This window comes from Triturus cristatus, chromosome 3_1 (assembly GCF_964204655.1).
Source record: "Triturus cristatus chromosome 3_1, aTriCri1.1, whole genome shotgun sequence".
NCBI classification, from domain to species: Eukaryota; Metazoa; Chordata; class Amphibia; order Caudata; family Salamandridae; genus Triturus; species Triturus cristatus.
Genome location: NC_140583.1, coordinates 134,482,411 through 134,501,549, shown reverse-complemented (window position 1 = coordinate 134,501,549; position 19,139 = coordinate 134,482,411).

The following is a 19,139-nucleotide window of genomic DNA, read 5'->3' as shown; positions in this document are numbered from 1 at the left end:
CAGTCCTCATGATTCCACTCAACCCGGCCTCGGCCCCAGCAAGGCCCAGACATTGAGGCACCAAGAACTGGCCAGGGGGTATCACGTGAACACCTCATCGCCCTGGCAGAGGGCGGTATCAATGGGACCCCCAACCACTCCCACACACCGAGGTGCGATCGGCCTCCATCTCTCCTGGGCCGGGCGCCTCTCCTGCTGGGCGTCTGGTCACTCCCAACCCGGCCTCTCCGCCCCCCGGGCGCAAGGGTCCGGACATCAAAGGGCCCCAGACCTATATCTGGGGCGACCCCGCCACAGACCGGCAGTTGTATCCCGGAGTCGAGAGCCCTGCTGATTGAATCGCGGCCGACCCTACGGAGAAGAAACCCTTGCTTGAAACCACCACGAGCCCTGCAGACTGCGTCGCGGCTCCTTCTTGCTGAAACCTTCGAGTCCCCCGGAACATCGGGACCCTGCTGACGCTGTCGCGGCCCATCCTTGCTGAAACCTCCCTCGGAGCCCTGCTGACGACATCGCGGCCCGAGCTGAGCAGAAACCATCTTGAGAGTCCCGCTGACCTGGTCGCGGCTCCCCACGAACTGAACGCCAGAGCCCTGCTGACGCCGTCGCGGCTCGACCCCTCCGAGACCCGGAGGTCCTCCAGCTTGAGGATAAGAACTCGGCCCCAGGTACCCTCGTACCATACCCCTACCAAAGACTGTCCCGCTACCTCTTCCCTCCTAAAACAAGACACTGAGACTTTTTGCGGATCCTTTGATCCCCCTTTTCTGTACATATTGATCCCGTAACCTTTTAAGTGCTGATAAAGAATTGCTCATCTTGAGACAACCTCCTTGAGTCCGGTGTGGTGGTGTAACTGTGCTAGTACATATTAGGAGAAGGATCTCCCAGGAGGCTTCTCTGCAGCGCTCGGCTACTTCGTACAGTGTGGGGGGCCCCCCCTGAGTGGTCTCGCCGACTCCTCGGGGTCCGCCTTCCAACATTTGGTGGCCAGCGACGGGATCCGAGCCGAACGCAGTACGTATCAGCCAGTAACCCACTAGCGACCCATCCAGACAAACGGAAGTCATGAGCAACCAAGAAAACAACGCGACCACGGAGTTCCAGCCCGAACGGTTGGAGGAATACACGCACAAAGAATTGAAACAGTTCTGCAAGGCCAAGGGCATTGCAACCACCGGCCTAGGTACCAAAGAGGAGATGCAGAAAGCCTTGAGGACCTGGCTGGAGGCCGAGGCAGGCCCCTCCCAGGAAGAAGGTCCCCTGCCCCTGACTGTGGCCACATCCACCGCACCGACTCCGGCAACCGGAAGAAGAAATAGCCTAGAAACCGGCCTCTCCGAAGAGGAGATACGAGAGCGGGAGAAGGTCTGGAACCACGAACTAGAGCTCGCACGACTGCGGCTGGTCGGCGAACTCCAGCTGGCGGAAAAGAAACTGGCCCTAGAGCAGCTACGGCTACAAGAGGAGATAGAAGAGAAGAGACGGCACCGAGAGTTGGAGGAAAAAAGACTGACCCTTGAGCACGAGCGAAGTCTCAAAGAGCTCGAGATCAAGGCAAAGCAAGGGGGGACCGACACCCCCAGTAATAGAGACACCCTACCGCCTGCCGAGGCCAAGGTACATATCCCGAAAGATGTCGTCAAGGAGTACTATAAGAATGACGACATCCAACAATGGTTCAAGTCATACGAGGTGGCCATGACCTCCCATCGGGTGCCCCGAAAGGACTGGGGCGCCGGCCTGTGGGGTCGGTTCCTTAGTGAAGGTCGGGACACACTGCTCCAGCTGCCAGAGGAGGTGATGACCTCCTACGACCACATGAAGGAGGCCCTGCTCACCCGCTACGGGCTAACCGCGGAAATGTACCGCCAGCAGTTCAGAGACTGCAAGAAGATCCCGGGTACTACCTGGGTGGAATATGTGGACTTTTTTAGCCGGGCCCTAGAAGGATGGATCAAGGGTAGCAAAGTCACCACCTACGGGCAGCTGGTCGACCTCATTGTTTGGGAACATCTCTCCAACAATTGCTTCGTGGAGCTGAGGCAACACCTCCTCGACAGCAAGCTGACCGACCCATGAAAACTCGCCGTCGAGGCCGATCGATGGGTCAACACCCGAGTCCCCCGGAACTCGATGGGGGAGAACCAGAGGAGCCCCACCGGACTTCCCCGCCAACGCGGTGGAGGGGGAGGGCCGAACAGGAACCGGGACCCCCCCGCCGGGGCCCCCAGGAGCCCACCTCGAGGGCCGCCACAGCAACACCTCTCCCCGAGCCCAGCCCGAAGAGGGCGACCCCAGCCAGAACCGGACCACGGCCCCCAGTAACATGCTACGGCTGCCAACAAACCGGACACTATGCCAGCGATCCGGTCTGCCCCCTGAACCGAAGAAGCGGGGCCGGCGGGCCCCCACCCCGACAGCTGGCGGCCGCCGCCCTGGGGGAAGGAGAAGAAGAAGAAGAAACCCTCGACCGAGGAACCACCGAATGGGAGCCGGCGGCCATGGCCCTGGTCTGCCTGGGCCGCCGAGAAATGGTGCCCCGCACCCCCATCCCAAACAACACCCAGAAGTACCGGCAGCAAGTCACCGTCAATGGACAACGGGCCGAAGCCCTTCGTGACACCGGCGCCAGTGTCACCGCTGTCCGCTGCCACCTGGTGACCCCCGAACAGATCCTACCAAATGTGCTGTGCCCCGTCCGGACGGCCGACAACAGCGAAAGCCTGTGCCAGATGGCCCTGGTCCCCTTCGAGTGGGGAGGGGTGACAGGCCTACTAAAAGTGACTGTCCGCGACGACGCACCAGTAGACTGCCTCCTGGGGAACGACCTGGAGAGTTCCCCCTGGGCTCAAGTGGAGCGACGAGAGCACCTCCGAATGCTGGGACTGTCCGAATGAGCCTGCGCCATCACCCGGTCCATGACCGCCCAGGCCCCCCGCTCGTCCCTGGCCCCCGGTGACGCCCAGCCCGAGGGGCTTGCACCACCCCCCGCCTGCAGCGAGGGGGAGGCGGACACCGACACTGGACCTACTGAACCCTCCCCCGAAGAGATTGCTTCCCTAGGCGCCCTACCAGAACTTGCACAATGGCGCCACGAAAGGGGGCCCCACCCGAGAGCAGTTCCAGCACGAGCAACAGACCTGTCCCTCTCTCGAAGGGGTCCGACAACAAGCGTCCGCACAAGCCAACGGGGACCAGACCGGCACCCACTGGGTCTACTGGGCCGAGGGCCTATTGTACAGTGAACAGAAAATGGCAGAACTCGGGGCCAGCCGCGTGTTGGTGGTACCCCTCCGCTTCCGGGAGTTCCTTCTCAACCTGGCACATGACGTGCCCCTCGCCGGACACCTAGGGCAAGACAAAACTTACAGCCGTCTGGTGACCCACTTCTACTTGCCCCGGATGCGGAGAGACGTGGACCACCACTGCCGGTACTGCCAGACCTGCCAAGCCATCGGGAAGACGGGGGGTCGGGTCGAGGCCCCCCTCCAGCCCTTTCCAGCCGTCAGCACCCCGTTCAAACGGGTCGGGATCGACATCGTGGGGCCCCTGGACCCCCGGACCGCCCTGGGCCACCACTTCATCCTGGTCCTCGTGGACCACGCCACCCGGTACCCGGAGGCGGTCCCGCTAAGAACTGTAACGGCCCCCGTGGTGAGCCGGGCCTTAATGGGGATCTTCTCCCGAGTGGGATTTCCCCGCGAAGTGGTGAGCGACCGGGGCACAAACTTCATCTCTAAGTACATGCGGTCCCTGTGGCAACAGTGCGGGGTCACGTACAAATTCACAACCCCCTATCACCCTCAGGGGAACGGGCTGGTCGAGCGCTTTAACAGGACCCTGAATGGGATGATTCAGGGCTTGGAAGAGCCCCTCCGGCGGAGATGGGATGTCCTACTACCATGCCTCCTGTTCGCCTATCGGGAGGTCCCGCAGAAGTCCCTGGGGTTCAGCCCGTTTGAACTATTGTACGGACATCCGGTCCGCGGACCGCTCAGCCTGGTCAAGGAGGGCTGGGAGACGAAGCTCCAAGGCGCCCCTCCTGACGTCTACCGATACCTCCTGACCCTACGAAACCAGACCCGCAAGTTCCGAGCCATGGCTGAAGCCAACCTCGAGGCCAGCCAGGAGGACATGAAGCGGTGGTACGATCAGAACACCTCTACCATTGAGTTCGAGCCAGGCCAGCAAGTCTGGGTCATGGCCCCTGTTGAGCCCTGCGCCCTCCAGGACAAGTGGACCGGGCCCTTCAAGGTGGTGGAGAAGAAAAGCCCCGTCACCTACCTAGTCGACCTGGAGTCCCCCCGGAACCCCTTCCGGGTTCTGCATGCTAACAGGCTCAAACCCCACTTCGCCCGGACCAAACTGAGCCTGCTGCTGGCGACCGACGAGGGGGGTGAGGACGACTCCGAGCCCCTACCCGACCTCTTACAGAACGACGTCCACGACGGATCCATCAAAGGTGTCCAACTCGCCTCCTCCCTGACCCCGGAGCAGCGTATCGACTGTCAACAACTGCTGCAGAACTACGCAGCCCTCTTCTCCCTCACCCCGGAGGTGACCCACTGGTGCATCCACAACGTCGACACCGGGGACAGCCCCCCCATGCGACACCGAGCCTACAGGGTACCCGACCGAGTACGGGCATGCATCCAGGCCGAAGTAGCGAAGATGCTGGCCCTGGGGGTCATCGAGCCCTCCGACAGCCCGTGGGCCAGCCCTGTCGTCCTGGTACCAAAGGCCGCAGCCCCCGGCCATCCCCCGGAGTTACGATTTTGTGTAGACTACCGAGCCCTGAATGCTGTGACCAAGACGGACGCCCATCCTATACCCCGGGCCGACGAACTCATCGACCGCTTGGGGTCCGCCCGCTACCTGAGCACGCTGGACCTCACCGCCGGGTACTGGCAGATCCAGCTCACCCCGGGCGCCCGAGAAAGATCCGCCTTTTCTACCCCTGATGGGCATTACCACTTTCGGGTGATGCCCTTCGGCATGAAGAACGCCCCGGCCACTTTTCAGAGACTTGTAAACAAGGTTCTGGCCGGGCTCGAGGCCTTCAGCGCGGCCTATTTGGATGACATTGCCGTGTACAGCAACCACTTGGCTGAGCACCTAATTCACCTCAAAGCCACCCTGGCCGCCCTCCAAAGGGCCGGGCTCACGATCAAGGCCAGCAAATGCCAGATCGGCCAAGGATCGGTGACCTACCTGGGCCATCAGGTGGGAAGCGGTCAAGTGGCCCCTCTCCAGCCAAAAATCGATGCCATCCAGGCATGGGAACCCCCCAATACCCAGACCGCTGTGCGGGCCTTTCTGGGCCTCACTGGGTACTACTGGCGGTTCATCCGGGACTATGGGAGCATTGTTGGGCCTCTCACAGAGCTCACCTCGAAGAAACAGCCCAAGAAGGTGCACTCGACTCCCCGCTGCCAATCAGCTTTCGAGACTCTCAAGGCAGCAAGGTGCACTGCCCCTGTGCTCCAGGCCCCTGACTACAGTAAGGAGTTCATCGTGCAAACAGACGCCTCCGAATATGGGATCGGGGCCGTCCTGTCTCAGGTTGATGAGAAGGGACTCGACCGCCCAGTGGCCTTCATCAGCCGACGGCTGCTGCCATGAGAGCAACGATGGAGCACCATCGAGCGCGAGGCCTTCGCCGTAGTGTGGGCCCTTAAGAAGCTCCGGCCCTATCTCTTCGGTACCCACTTTCGGGTCCAGACCGACCACCGGCCCTTGCGGTGGTTAATGCAAATGAGAGGCGAGAATCCCAAGCTGCTGCGGTGGTCCATTGCCCTGCAAGGGATGGACTTTTCGGTTGAGCACCGACCCGGCAATGACCACGCCAACGCGGACGGCCTGTCCCGCTTCTTCCGCCATGACGAGGAGAATCCCCAAGAAGATGGGTGACTCTCCCTACCTTCGGCTGGGGGGGACGCCTGTTGGACCCGGCCTCGTGGCGTGGTCCTGACTTCCTGGGGGTTGGGCCCGTTCCCCGCCCTAGCCCCCACGAGCTACCCGTTCGGGCCGCACGAGGTCACCTACACCTCGGGGCTCCGCCATTTTGCCGCCTACCACGTGACCCTGCACACCAGTCCTCATGACTCCGCTCAACCCGGCCTCGGCCCCAGCAAGGCCCAGACATTGAGGCACCAAGAACTGGCCAGGGGGTATCACGTGAACACCTCATCGCCCTGGCAGAGGGCGGTATCAATGGGACCCACAACCATTCCCACACACCGAGGTGCGATCGGCCTCCATCTCTCCTGGGCCGGGCGCCTCTCCTGCTGGGCGTCTGGTCACTCCCAACCCGGCCTCTCCGCCCCCGGGCGCAAGGGTCCGGACATCAAAGGGCCCCAGACCTATATCTGGGGCGACCCCGCCACAGACCGGCAGTTGTATCCCGGAGTCGAGAGCCCTGCTAATTGAATCGCGGCCGACCCTACGGAGAAGAAACCCTTGCTTGAAACCACCATGAGCCCTGCAGACTGCGTCGCGGCTCCTTCTTGCTGAAACCTTGGAGTCCCCCGGAACATCGGGACCCTGCTGACGCTGTCGCGGCCCATCCTCGCTGAAACCTCCCTCGGAGCCCTGTTGACGACATCGCGGCCCGAGCTGAGCAGAAACCATCTTGAGAGTCCCGCTGACCTGGTCGCGGCTCCCCACGAACTGAACGCCAGAGCCCTGCTGACGCCGTCGCAGCTCGACCCCTCCGAGACCCGGAGGTCCTCCAGCTTGAGGATAAGAACTCAGCCCCAGGTACCCTCGTACCATACCCCTACCAAAGACTGTCCCGCTACCTCTTCCCTCCTAAAACGAGACACTGAGACTTTTTGCGGATCCCTTGATCCCCCTTTTCTGTACATATTGATCCCGTAACCTTTTAAGTGCTGATAAAGAATTGCTCATCTTGAGACAACCTCCTTGAGTCCGGTGTGGTGGTGTTACTGTGCTAGTACATATTAGGAGAAGGATCTCCCAGGAGGCTTCTCTGCAGCGCTCGGCTACTTCGTACAGTGTGGGGCCCCCCCCGAGTGGTCTCGCCGACTCCTCAGGGTCCGCCTTCCAACAAGAGTGAGTGGTAGAGAGTAGTAGAGAGTAGAAGAGTGAGTAGTAGAGAATAGTAGAGAGTGAGTAGTAGAGAGAGTAGCAGTGAGTGAGTAGTAGAGAGTGAGTAGTAGAGAGTGAGTAGTAGAGAGAGTAGTATAGAGTAGTAGAGTAGTAGAGAGTGAGTAGTAAAGAGTAGTAGAGAGCGAGTAGTAGAGAGTGAGTAGTGGAGAGTGAGTAGTAGAGAGAGTAGTAGACAGTAGTTGAATAGTAGAGAGTGAGTGGTAGAGAATGAGTAGTAGAGAGAGTGTAGTAGAGAGAAGTAGAGTAGTAGAGAGTCAGTAGTAGAGAGTGAGTAGTAGAGAGCGAGTAGTAGAGAGTGAGTAGTGGAGAGTGAGTAGTAGAGAGTAGTAGAGAGCGAGTAGTAGAGTGAGTAGTAGAGAGTGAGTAGTAGAGAGTGAGTAGTAGAGAGAGAGTAGTAGAGAGTAAGTAGTAGAGAGTAGTAGAGTGAGTAGTAGAGAGGGAGTAGGAGAGCGTAGTAGAGAGTGAGTAGTAGAGTAGTAGAGAGTGAGTGGTAGAGAGTAGTAGAGAGTAGTCGAGTGAGTAGTAGAGAGTGAGTAGTAGAGGGCAGTAAAGAGAAGTAGAGAGTGAGTTGTAGAGAGTGAGTAGTAGAGAGTAGTAGCGAGTGAGTAGCAGAGAGCAGTAGACAGTAGTAGAGAGCGAGAAGTAGAGAGTGAGTAGTGGAGAGTGAGTAGTAGAGAGTAGTAGAGAGTGAGTAGTAGAGAGAGAGTAGTAGAGAGTAGTAGAGTGAGTAGTAGAGAGTGAGTAGTAGAGAGACAGTAGTAGAAAGTAGTAGAAAGTGAGTGGTAGAGAGCAGTAGAGAGTGAGAAGTAGAGAGAGTAGTAGAGAGTAGTAGAGAGTGAGTAGTAGAGAGTGAGTAGTAGTAGAGAGAGTAGTAGAGTAGTAGAGTAGTAGAGAGTGAGTAGTAGAGAGTGAGTAGTAGAGAGTGAGTAGTGGAGAGTGAGTAGTAGAGAGTAGTAGAGAGTGAGTAGTAGAGAGTGAGTAGTAGAGAGTGAGTAGTAGAGAGTAGTAGAGAGTGAGTATTAGAGAGAGAGTAGTAGAGAGAGAGAATAGAGAGTAGTAGAGTGAGTAGTAGATAGTGAGTAGTAGAGAGCGAGTAGTAGAGAGTAAGTAATAGAGTAGTAGAGTGAGTAGTAGAGAGTAGTAGAGAGTGAGCAGTAGAGAGAGTAGTAGACAGTAGTAGAGTAGTAGAGAGTGAGTAGTAGAGAGTGAGTAGTAGAAAGAGAGTAGTAGAGAGAAGTAGAGTAGTAGAGAGTCAGTAGTAGAGAGTGAGTAGTAGAGAGCGAGTAGTAGAGAGTGAGTAGTGGAGAATGAGTAGGAGAGAGTAGTAGAGAGCGAGTAGTAGAGTGAGTAGTAGAGAGTGAGTAGTAGAGAGTGAGTAGTAGAGAGAGGGTAGTAGAGAGTAAGTAGTAGAGAGTAGTAGAGTGAGTAGTAGAGAGGGAGTAGGAGAGAGTAGTAGAGAGTGAGTAGTAGAGTAGTAGAGAGTGAGTGGTAGAGAGTAGTAGAGAGTTGTAGAGAGTGAGTAGTAGAGAGTAGTAGAGAGTGAGTAGTAGAGAGCAGTAAAGAGAAGTAGAGAGTGAGTTGTAGAGAGTGAGTAGTAGAGAGTAGTAGCGAGTGAGTATTAGAGAGTAAGAAGGTTAATTTAAAAGGGACACAATGAGGTGTTTAATTTTCCCATAGAAATTAGGATTAGTGCTGAAAAAAATTAAAAATTAGAGCACATTTTGAGTGACTTATCAAATCCTATTCTATTTCATTAAAAACTTCTGACATGCAGACTGAAACATGCACTTTCAATACCAGCAGCAGACTTCCCTAGAGAGCAGTAGCTTTCCTACAGTGGTCTAATAAGTAACTAGAGTGCTAACATTCCGAATTTATGGCATATGTGTGACACATCTGAATGCCTTCTTGATGGAATCAAAGTAAAAAACCTGAAAGTATTTCCTACTGAGGAGACTGTAGTAAATGAGGAAATTAGGAAACTTCATAATAAATAAGTCTCCCAAGATGGCCACCAGAGACAAAAGAGCCCAAATGTAGCACAAATATCACCCTGATGTAGCCCAAGTATAGCCCAATGACAGAATGTCCCAGAGTGTTCTAAAGAACAACTAGAGCGCTAACAGTCTTACTTATGACAATAGTATGGCACGCCTGAAGCCATCTTGATTGGAATAAAGTGGTAACACTTAAAACATTTAATTTGCAAAGGAACCAAATGAGGGGGTTCATTTTGACATAGAAATTATGATTAGTGCTGCAGAAAGAAAAATTAGGGCACATTTTGAGTGACTTCTCAAATCCTCTTCTATTTCATAAAAAAAATAATTCTGACATGCAGACTGAAACATGCACTTTGAATACCAACAGCAGACTTCCCTGGTGACAGTAGCTTCACTACAGTGATCTAATGAGCAACTAGAGTGCTACCATGCAGAATTTATCGCAAATGTGTGACACATCTGAATGCCTTCTTGATGGAACCAAAGTAAACAACCACTGAAAATGCAATATGTCTCGCCCTCGTATAAGTTAAAGCAATTCTGTTTGTAATTAGGTGGCTTTTTAGCTTTGCTTGTATTAGTGTTTTTCAAACTTTCATGTACATAACATGCATATGTATGCATATATGTATATGTATACATGCATTTATATTTGTATTTATATAGATATGCAGATTACATATATGCTTATATATGTATGTATATATAAATCTATACACATACATATATATAAATGCATATGCATATATATGCATATATATATGTGCATATGTGTGCGTGTAGAGAGAGGTAGAGAAAGGTAGAGAGAGGTAGAGGTGTAGAGGTAGAGAGGTAGAGGTAGAGAGGTAGCAGTAGAGACATAGAGAGGTAGAGAGAGTTAGAGAGTGAGTAATATAGAGTAGAGAGTGAGTAGTATAGAGTAGCAGAGAGTAGTAGAGATAGTAGCAGAGAGTGAGTAGTAGATAGTAGTAGAGTGAGTAGTAAAGAGTAGTAGAGAGTGATTATTAGAGAGTGAGTAGTAGAGGGAGTAGTAGAGAGTGAGTAGTTGAGAGTAGTAGAGAGTGAGTAGTAGAGAGAGTAGTAGAGAGAGTAGTAGAGAGTGAGTAGTAGAGAGTGACTAGTAGAGAGTGAGTAGTAGAGAGTAGTAGATAGTGAGTAGCAGAGAGAGAGTATTAGAGAGTAGTAGAAAGTGAGTAGTAGAGTGAGTAGTAGAAAGTAGTAGAGGGAGAGTAGTAGTGAGTGAATATTAGAGAGTAGTAGAGAGTAAGTAGTAGAGAGTGAGTAGGAGAGTGAGTAGTAGAGTGAGTTGTAGAGAGTAGAAGAGAGTAGTAGAGAGAGAGTAGTAGAGAGTGAGCAGTAGAGAGTAGTTGAGAGTGAGTAGTAGAGAGTGAGTAGTAGAGAGAGAGTAGTAGAGAGTGAGTAGTAGAGAGTAGTAGAGAGTGAGTAGTAGAGAGTAGTATAGAGTGAGTAGTAGAGAGTGAGTAGTAGAGAGAAAGTAGTAGAGAGTAGTAGAGTAGTAGAGAGTGAGTAGTATAGAGTGAGTAGTATAGAGTGAGTAGTAGAGAGTAGTAGAGAGTGAGTAGTAGAGAGTAGTAGAGAGTGAGTAGTAGAGTGAGTAGTAGAAAGTGAGTAGTAGAGTGAGTACTAGAGGGTAATATAGAGCGAATAGTAGAGAGCAAGTAGTAGAGAGTGTGTAGTAGAGAGTGAGTAGTAGAGATTAGTAGAGAGTGAGTAGTAGAGAGACTAGTGAAGAGTGAGAAGAAGAGAGAGTAAGAGAGAGTAGTAGAGTACTAGAGAGTGAGTAGTAGAGTGAGTAGTAGAGAGTAGTTGTGAGCGAGTATTAGAGAGTGATTAGTGGAGAGTGAGCAGTAGAGAGTAGTAGAGAGTGAGTAGTAGAGAGGGAGTAGTAGAGAGTGAGTCGTAGACAGTAGTAGAGAGTGAGTAGTAGAGAGAGAGTAGTAGAGAGAGAGTAGCAGAGTGAGTAGTAGAGAGTAGTAGAGTGAGTAGTAGAGAGTGAGTAGTAGAGAGAGTAGTAGAGAGTGAGTAGTAGAGAGTGAGTGGTAGAGAGTAGTAGAGAGTAGAAGAGTGAGTAGTAGAGAATAGTAGAGAGTGAGTAGTAGAGAGAGTAGCAGTGAGTGAGTAGTAGAGAGTGAGTAGTAGAGAGAGTAGTATAGAGTAGTAGAGTAGTAAAGAGTGAGTAGTAGAGAGTAGTAGAGAGCGAGTAGTAGAGAGTGAGTAGTGGAGAGTGAGTAGTAGAGAGTGAGTAGTAGAGAGAGAGTAGTAGAGAGTGAGTAGTAGAGAGTAGTAGAGTGAGTAGCAGAGATTGAGTAGAAGAGAGAGAGTAGAAGAGAGAGAATAGTAGAGGGTAGTAGAGAGTGAGTAGTAGAGGAGTAGAGAGTGAGTAGTTGGGAGTGAATAGTAGAGAGAAGTAGTAGAGAGTGGTAGAGAGAGAGAGTAGTAGAGAGTAGTAGAGAGTGAATAGTAGAGAGTGAGTAGTAGAGAGTAGTAGCGAGCGAGTAGTAGAGAGTGAGTAGTAGTGAGTAATAGAGAGTAGTAGAGAGTGAGCAGTACAGAATGAGTAGTAGAGAGTAGTAGAGTAGTAGAGAGTGAGTAGTAGAGAGAGAGAGAGTAGTAGAGCATAGTAGAGAATGAGTAGTAGAGTATTAGAGAGTGAGTAGTAGAGTGTAGTAGAGAGTAGTAGAGTGAGTAGTAGAGAGTAGTAAAGAGTGAGTAGTAGAGAGTGAATAGTAGAGAGTAGTAGAGAGTGAGTAGTAGAGATAGAGTAGTAGAGAGTGAGTAGTAGAGAGTGAGTAGTAGAGAGTTAGTAGTAGAGAGTAAGTAGTATAGAGTGAGTAGTAAAGAGTGAGTAGTAGAGAGTGAGTAGTAGAGAGTGAGTAGTAGAGTAGTAGAGAGTAGTCAGTCAGTGTCAGTCAGTGTCAGTCAGTCAGTGTCAATCAATCAGTGTCAGTCAGTGTCAGTCAAACAGTGTCAGTCAGTCAGTGTCAGTCAATCAGTGTCAGTCAGTGTCAGTAAGTCAGTCAGTGTCAGTCAGTCAGTGTCAGTCATTGTCAGTCAGTCAGTGTCAGTCAATCAGTGTCAGTCAATGTCAGTCAAACAGTGTCAGTCAGTCAGTGTCAGTCAATCTGTGTCAGTCAGTGTCAGTCAGTCAGTCAGTGTCAGTCAGTCAGTGTCAGTCATTGTCAGTCAGTCAGTTTCAGTCAATCAGTGTCAGTCAGTGTCACTCAGTGTCAGTGTCAGTCAATCAGTGTCAGTCAGCCAGTCAGTGTCAGTCAATCAGTGTCAGTCAGTGTCAGTCAATCAGTGTCAGTCAGTGTCAGTCAGTCAGTGTCAGTCAATCAGTGTCAGTTGGTGTCAGTCAGTCAGTGTCAGTCAGTCAGTCAGTGTCAGTCATTGTCAGTCAGTCAGTTTCAGTCAATCAGTGTCAGTCAGTGTCAGTGTCAGTCAGTGTCAGTCAATCAGTGTCAGTCAGTGTCAATCAGTCAGTGTCAGTGAGACAGTGTCAGTCAGTCAGTGTCAGTTAATCAGTGTCAGTGAATGTCAGTCAGTCAGTTTCAATTCAATATTACTTTATTGCGGCTATTTCAGCCATAAAAGTACATAAAAATTTTACAGCAATAGAAAGATCAAATAAAAAAGGGATAGTATCAAGAGGGTGTTATATACATAGTTATAGATGCCAGGGCTTCAGGAGAGCAGAATAAAAAATACTTTATCGTTGTTACTAATAGTTTCAAATGGCAATTTAATACTATAAATTAATATAAAAACTTTAAAATATCATTAAGCCATTCCTCGTTGGGAATATCTTCAATTGCCAGTGTGGGCCTTTGGGAAGAGCTTGGTCTATTTCACGTATAGTAATTACAACAGTAGCATTGCGCTCTATAGTTGCGGCAAAATAAAATATCGATATTAACTATTTTGTACTTTTAACAAATACTTTCTTTTAATCCACATGGCCAAAAGGAATTTCGAAATTGCAACAATAAAAAGTGGATTATTATCAGATTTAAGAATTCTATAAAATTGGTGGAATTCCCTTATTCCCAAATTTGTGCAGAGTTGTAGAATCCATTTAGACCTAGGCTGTTTGTATGCCGGGCAGAAAAATAATACATGCATCTCTGATTCCTCCTCCCTGCAACATCCAGGACAAAGACTAGGCAGGTCCCCTACCCACTTATTTGTTTTTACCAAAAGTAGAGGGGTTCCATACCTAAATTGGAGGAACAACTTCTTGGCTAGCACTGGCTGAATTGTGTCTAACACCTGCTCAAACTGGTAATCTAACTTCAGATCCAGAAAGGCATAGGATAGACTATTTGCTCTGGTAGCCCCAATTAGTTTATTCAGCTGGTACTCTTTCAATGATCTTGCCAAATAATTTTTGGAAGTAGTTAGACACGATTCTTCCGGTGCATCCCACAGATACCCCCTTCCCATGTCGCGCAGAGTCCCTCACAAAAGACAACCAGGGTATACCTCTAACAGCGCCCGGTAAAAGCATTACCACTTTGAGTTCCTCCCTGTAGTGTCTCAGCTCAGGTGTGCTCCATAGTCGATGCCAGTAAAGCAATGGGCGACTCGAAATCAGATCCACCACTGGGCGGATAACCAAGTCCATTCTCAAAGGAACTAGCGGGGTACTTACTGGAAGCGCCATGATTTGCCTAATGAACTTATTTTCAGTTAGGGTCAATGCATGCTTTGGGCAATGTCCCCAGAGTTCTGCCCCGTATAATGAAGCCGACCGCGCTTGCGCTCTATATATTTTCAAGCGGGGGACTTATGATCTTTTGGGTACAACTATTCTGAACTTTCAGTATACCACCTATTGCTTGGGTTAGTTTCAGGTTCAGTGTCAGTCAGTGTCAGTCAGTCAGTGTCAGTCAATCAGTGTCAGTCGGTGTCAGTCAATCAGTGTCAGTCAGTGTCAATCAGTCAGTGTCAGTCAGTCAGTGTCAGTCAGTCAGTGTCAGCAAGAGCAGCTCTGCTGACCTGGTTCTCTGGCTCTAAAGCACCTCTGCTGACCTGGTTCTCTCCCTCTAAAGCAGCTCTGCTGACCCGGTTCTATGGCTCTAAAGCAGTTCTGCTGACATGGTTCTCTGGCTCTAGAGCAGCTCTGCTGACCTGGTTCTCTCCCTCTAGAGCAACTCTGCTGACCTGGTTCTCTCCCTCTAAAGCAGCTCTACTGACCTGGTTTCTCTGGCTCTACCGCAGCTCTGCTGACCTAGTTCTCTGGCTCTAGAGCAGCTCTGCTGAGCTGGTCCTCTGGCTCTAAAGCAGCTCTGCTGGCCTGGCTCTATGGCTCTGAAGCAGCTCTGCTGACTTGGTGCTCTGGCTCTAGAGCAGCTCTGCTGACCTGGTTCTCTGGCACTAAAGCATCTCTGCTGACCTGGTTCTCTGGCTCTAAAGCAGCTCTTCTGGCCTGGTTCTCTGGCTCTAAAGCAGCTCTGCTGATCTGGTTCTCTCCCTCTAAAGCAGCTCTGCTGACCTGGTTTCTCTGGCTCTACAGCTGCTCTGATGACCTGGTTCTCTGGCTCTAGAGCAGCTCTGCTAACCTAGTTCTTAGGCTCTAGAGCAGCTCTGATGACCTGGTTCTCTGGCTCTACAACAGCTCTGCTGACCTGGTTTGTTGGCTCTAAAGCAGCTCTGCTGACATGGTTCTATGGCCCTAAAGCAGTTCTGCTGACCTGGTTCTCTGGCTCTAGAGCAGCTCTGTTGACCTGGTCCCTTGGCTCTAAAGCAGCTCTGCTGACCTGGTTCTCTCCCTCTAAAGCAGCTCTGCTGACCTGGTTCTCTCGCTCTAAAGCAGCTCTACTGACCTGGTTTCTCTGGCTCTACAGCAGCTCTGCTGACCTGGTTCTCTGGCTCTAAAGCAGCTCTGCTGACCCGGTTCTTAGGCTTTAGAGCAGCTCTGCTGACCTGGTTCTATAGCTCTAAAGCAGCTCTGCTGACCTGGTTCTCTGGCTCTCAAGTCAGCTCTGCAGACCTGGTTCTCTGGCTCTAAAGCAACTCTGCTGACCTGGTTCTCTCCCTCTAAATCAGCTATACTGACCTGGTTCTCTGCCTCTAGAGCAGCTTTGCTGACCTGGTTCTATGGCTCTAAAGGAGCTCTGCTGACCTGGTTCTCTGGCGCTAGAGCGGCTCTGCTAACCTGGTTCTCTGGCTCTAGAGCAGCTCTGCTGATCTGGTTCTCTCCCTCTAAAGCAGCTCTGCTGACCTGATCTCTCTGGCTCTAGAGCAGGTCTGCTGACCTGGTTCTCTGGCTCTAAAGCAGCATCTCTGCTGACCTGGTTCTCTCCCTCTAAAGCAGCTCTGCTGACCTGGTTCTCTGCCTCTAGAGCAGCTCTGCTGACCTGGTTCTCTGACTCTAGAGCAGCTATGCTGACCTGGTTCTACAGCTCTAAAGCAGCTCTGCTGACCTGGTTCTCTGGCTCTAGAGCAGCTCTGCTGACCTGGTTCTCTGGCTCTAAAGCAGCTCTGCTGACCTGGTTCTCTCCCTCTAAAGCAGCTCTGCTGACATGGTTTCTCTGGCTCTAGAGCAGCTCTGCTGACCTGGTTCTCTGGCTCTAAAGCAGCTCTAGTGGCCTGGTTCTCTCCCTCTAAAGCAGCTCTGTTGACCTGGTTCTCTGCCTCTAGAGCAGCTCTGCTGACCTGGTTCTCTGGCCCTAAAGCAGCTCTGCTGACCTGGTTCTCTGGCTCTAAAGACGTTCTTCTGAGCTGGTTCTCTGCCTCTAGAGCAGCTCTACTGACCTGGTTCTATTGCTCTAAAGCAGCTCTGCTGCCCTGGTACTCTGGCTCTAGAGCAGCTCTGCTGACCTGGGTCTCTGGCTCTAAAGCAGCTCTGCTGACCTGGGTCTCTGGTTCTAGAGCAGCTCTGCTGACCTGCTTCTTAGGCTTTAGAGCAGCTCTGCAGACCTAGTTCTCTGGCTCTGCAACAGCTCTGCTGACCTGGTTTCTCTGGCTCTACAGCAGCTCTGCTGACCTGGTTCTTTGCACTCACGATGCACGCACCCGACTTCGCGAAAATATATTTAAAATAATATAAGTTTATTATAAGTACAAATATATTATGTTTATGAATATCTTAGATAATCTCTTGCCCTAATATGTATATTAAAGACACATACATAACATTTTGGAACCCAGCGCGCCCCAGAACGTATATGACGTCACGCGGGACCTGCAATCGCGCAAGCATCTCGTACCGTAATGCGCATGTGCCGTGAATGCGCGGGAGCAGGAGTCGTGGACTGGTCGCATACCAATCGCTCACATCACGTAATATTAAATGTATATGATGTAACACGCAGCCGTCGCACACCGTACGTTGATCCTTCACGACTTTTCTAAAATGGCTGATAGAATCCGAGCACCCACCGTGATGTATACGCTTTGAGTGAGCGGCTCCGAAAAAAAACTGGTATTTTTTTTTTAAAGAAAATAATATAAATATATTAAAATAAAAAATGAAAACAAGAAAATTAATCAATATTTCAGTATGATTTTTTTTTATATTTTGCAATTTTCAGAAAAATATATAATGTTATTTAATAAATAAAATATTTATAAATAAACAGTTAAAAAGCTAGAAAATCAGTACAAAAAATAGGTACTTAAAAATTAGCATTTAAAAAACCTTTGAAATTCACTGAAAAAAAACATAGGTTTCAGAGACGTTATAGTTAGAAATTAGCATTTAAAAAAGCTTTGAAATTCACAGAAAAAAATATAGGTTTCAGGGGTGTTATAGTTAGCTGGCCATTTCACTCATACAAAACCATAGAAATTCCTCTGTTATAGTTAGTTCTGCTAATTATAACTTGTGCACCCGCAATGCACTGCTGATGATGTCACATATTGCATCATTCATGACATGGTTAAAAATCGGCAAAATCCACGCTGGGTGCGCGGATCCTGCCGATCAAAAAAAAAAACGAAGCGCGGGCTACCGCGCTTCAATGAATATTAGCCGCCGGGGGGGCCAAATCCTAGGGGCATGTTATAAATAAAGTGTGGGGGGCCCAATCCCCCCTTACACTGCCCCGGGGACCACCAAAAGTATGAATAAATGCGGGGGGGCACACAGCCCCCCCGCAGCCCCTGGGACAGCCACCCCGGGGGCTTAATAGTTTAATGTGGGGGGCCTCTAAGGCCCCCCCAAGTCCCTGGGACCGCCACCCCGGGGACTCGACTTTATTAACATTGCAGGGGCACACAGCCCCCCCCGCAGCCCCGGGGACCCTCACCCCCCGGGTTTTTAAAAAAAATAAATACATACCCAGTGTGGGGGGGCTCAAGCCCCCCCCATATGACCCGTGGACCGCCACCTCCCCGTGGCACTATCGATTCAAAATGGGGGGCCTGTGACGGACCCCCCAGCCCAAGAGACCACCACCCCCTGGCTTTCCAAAATATGGGAGGGGGGCAGCCACCCCCCAGGGCCGCTCCTGCAGTGTCTCGGGGTGCCCACCCCCGGGACACTGTAGTTTGCTATGGCAGGGCGGGAGCCTCGCGGCTTCCACCCTGTCATAGCAAACTGCTTTGCTAATTGGAAGAGAGAGCAGGAAACCTGCTCTCTCATCCAAATAGCAAAGAAAAATGCTTTTCCGTAGGGGGAGCAGCATGTTAGCGCCCGCAATGCACTGCTGATGACGTCACATATTACATCACTCATGACATGGTCAGTGACATCACTCATGATATCACTGATGACATCTCAAATGACATCACTGATGACATCATCCTTGTGATAGAGTGGCAGACCTCCTCTCACCCTAATATAACCTTTGATACACACATTCAAACATAGAAACTAACATTTTCTAAACAATGGTCATACCAATACCAGTTACAACAACCTATTCAGTATTTCTAAGATCTACATACACATCCACTCATATACCAACAGTCCTATATAGTCACTCATACATGTACTCACTCATCATATGTACTCATACACCTATACATCCTGTTACACACCGCCACTCATCCATAGAGTTACTCACACACATAGTCACTCATGCTAATAAAGAATCAAACATCCATTTACTTGCATATACAGTTATACACACACCAGCACACTTACTTCTACAGAAAGTTACACATACTTACTCTTAAATCAGTTAAAGAAACACATACTTATTCATACAGGAACTCTTCCAATCCCTCACTCTCACATATACTCACATATACTACTAGATTAAAACATATGTAGTTACTTATAAAGACACTATTGAGACAGTCATTCACTCACTAACACACCCATACACACACACACACATCTCCCATACAGTCCTGCACACATGCTGTCTTCAACACATACAAACAGTGACGTACTCATTCATGCATCTATCCACTAAGTAATACCCTCCACTGAACCATACAGACACTCAGACACTCATACTGATACTCGAAAAATCAAGCAATAATCCATCTAGACACTCATGTAGCTACTCACCACCCCATGCAGTCACTTATACACAAATTGAGAGACTGATACAGATATTTACATATTTACACATTACTCAGTAACCAATGTATTCACTAAGATACACTTAATCAGTCCGTTATACAACCAATTTTACACAAAAAAATCATCCATTTAGACACTTACATACCCATTTATTCTTCCATCGACCTTGAGATCTACATATGTAAAAAATATTTAATTTTCAGAAAGACACACATTCACCGGATTATGTCATCAGTTATGTCATTTGAGATGTCATCAGTGATGTCATGAGTGATGACACTGACCATGTCATGAGTGATGTAATATGTGACATCATCAGCGGTGCATTGCGGGCGCGCTAGTTATAGTTACCTGAACTAAGTATAACGGAGGAATTTCAAAGGTTTTGTACGAGTGAAATGTCCATCTAACTATAAAGCCCCTGAAACCTATGTTTTTTTCAGTGATATTCTAAGGTTTTTTAAATGCTAATTCCTAACTATAACATGTCTGAAAGCTATATA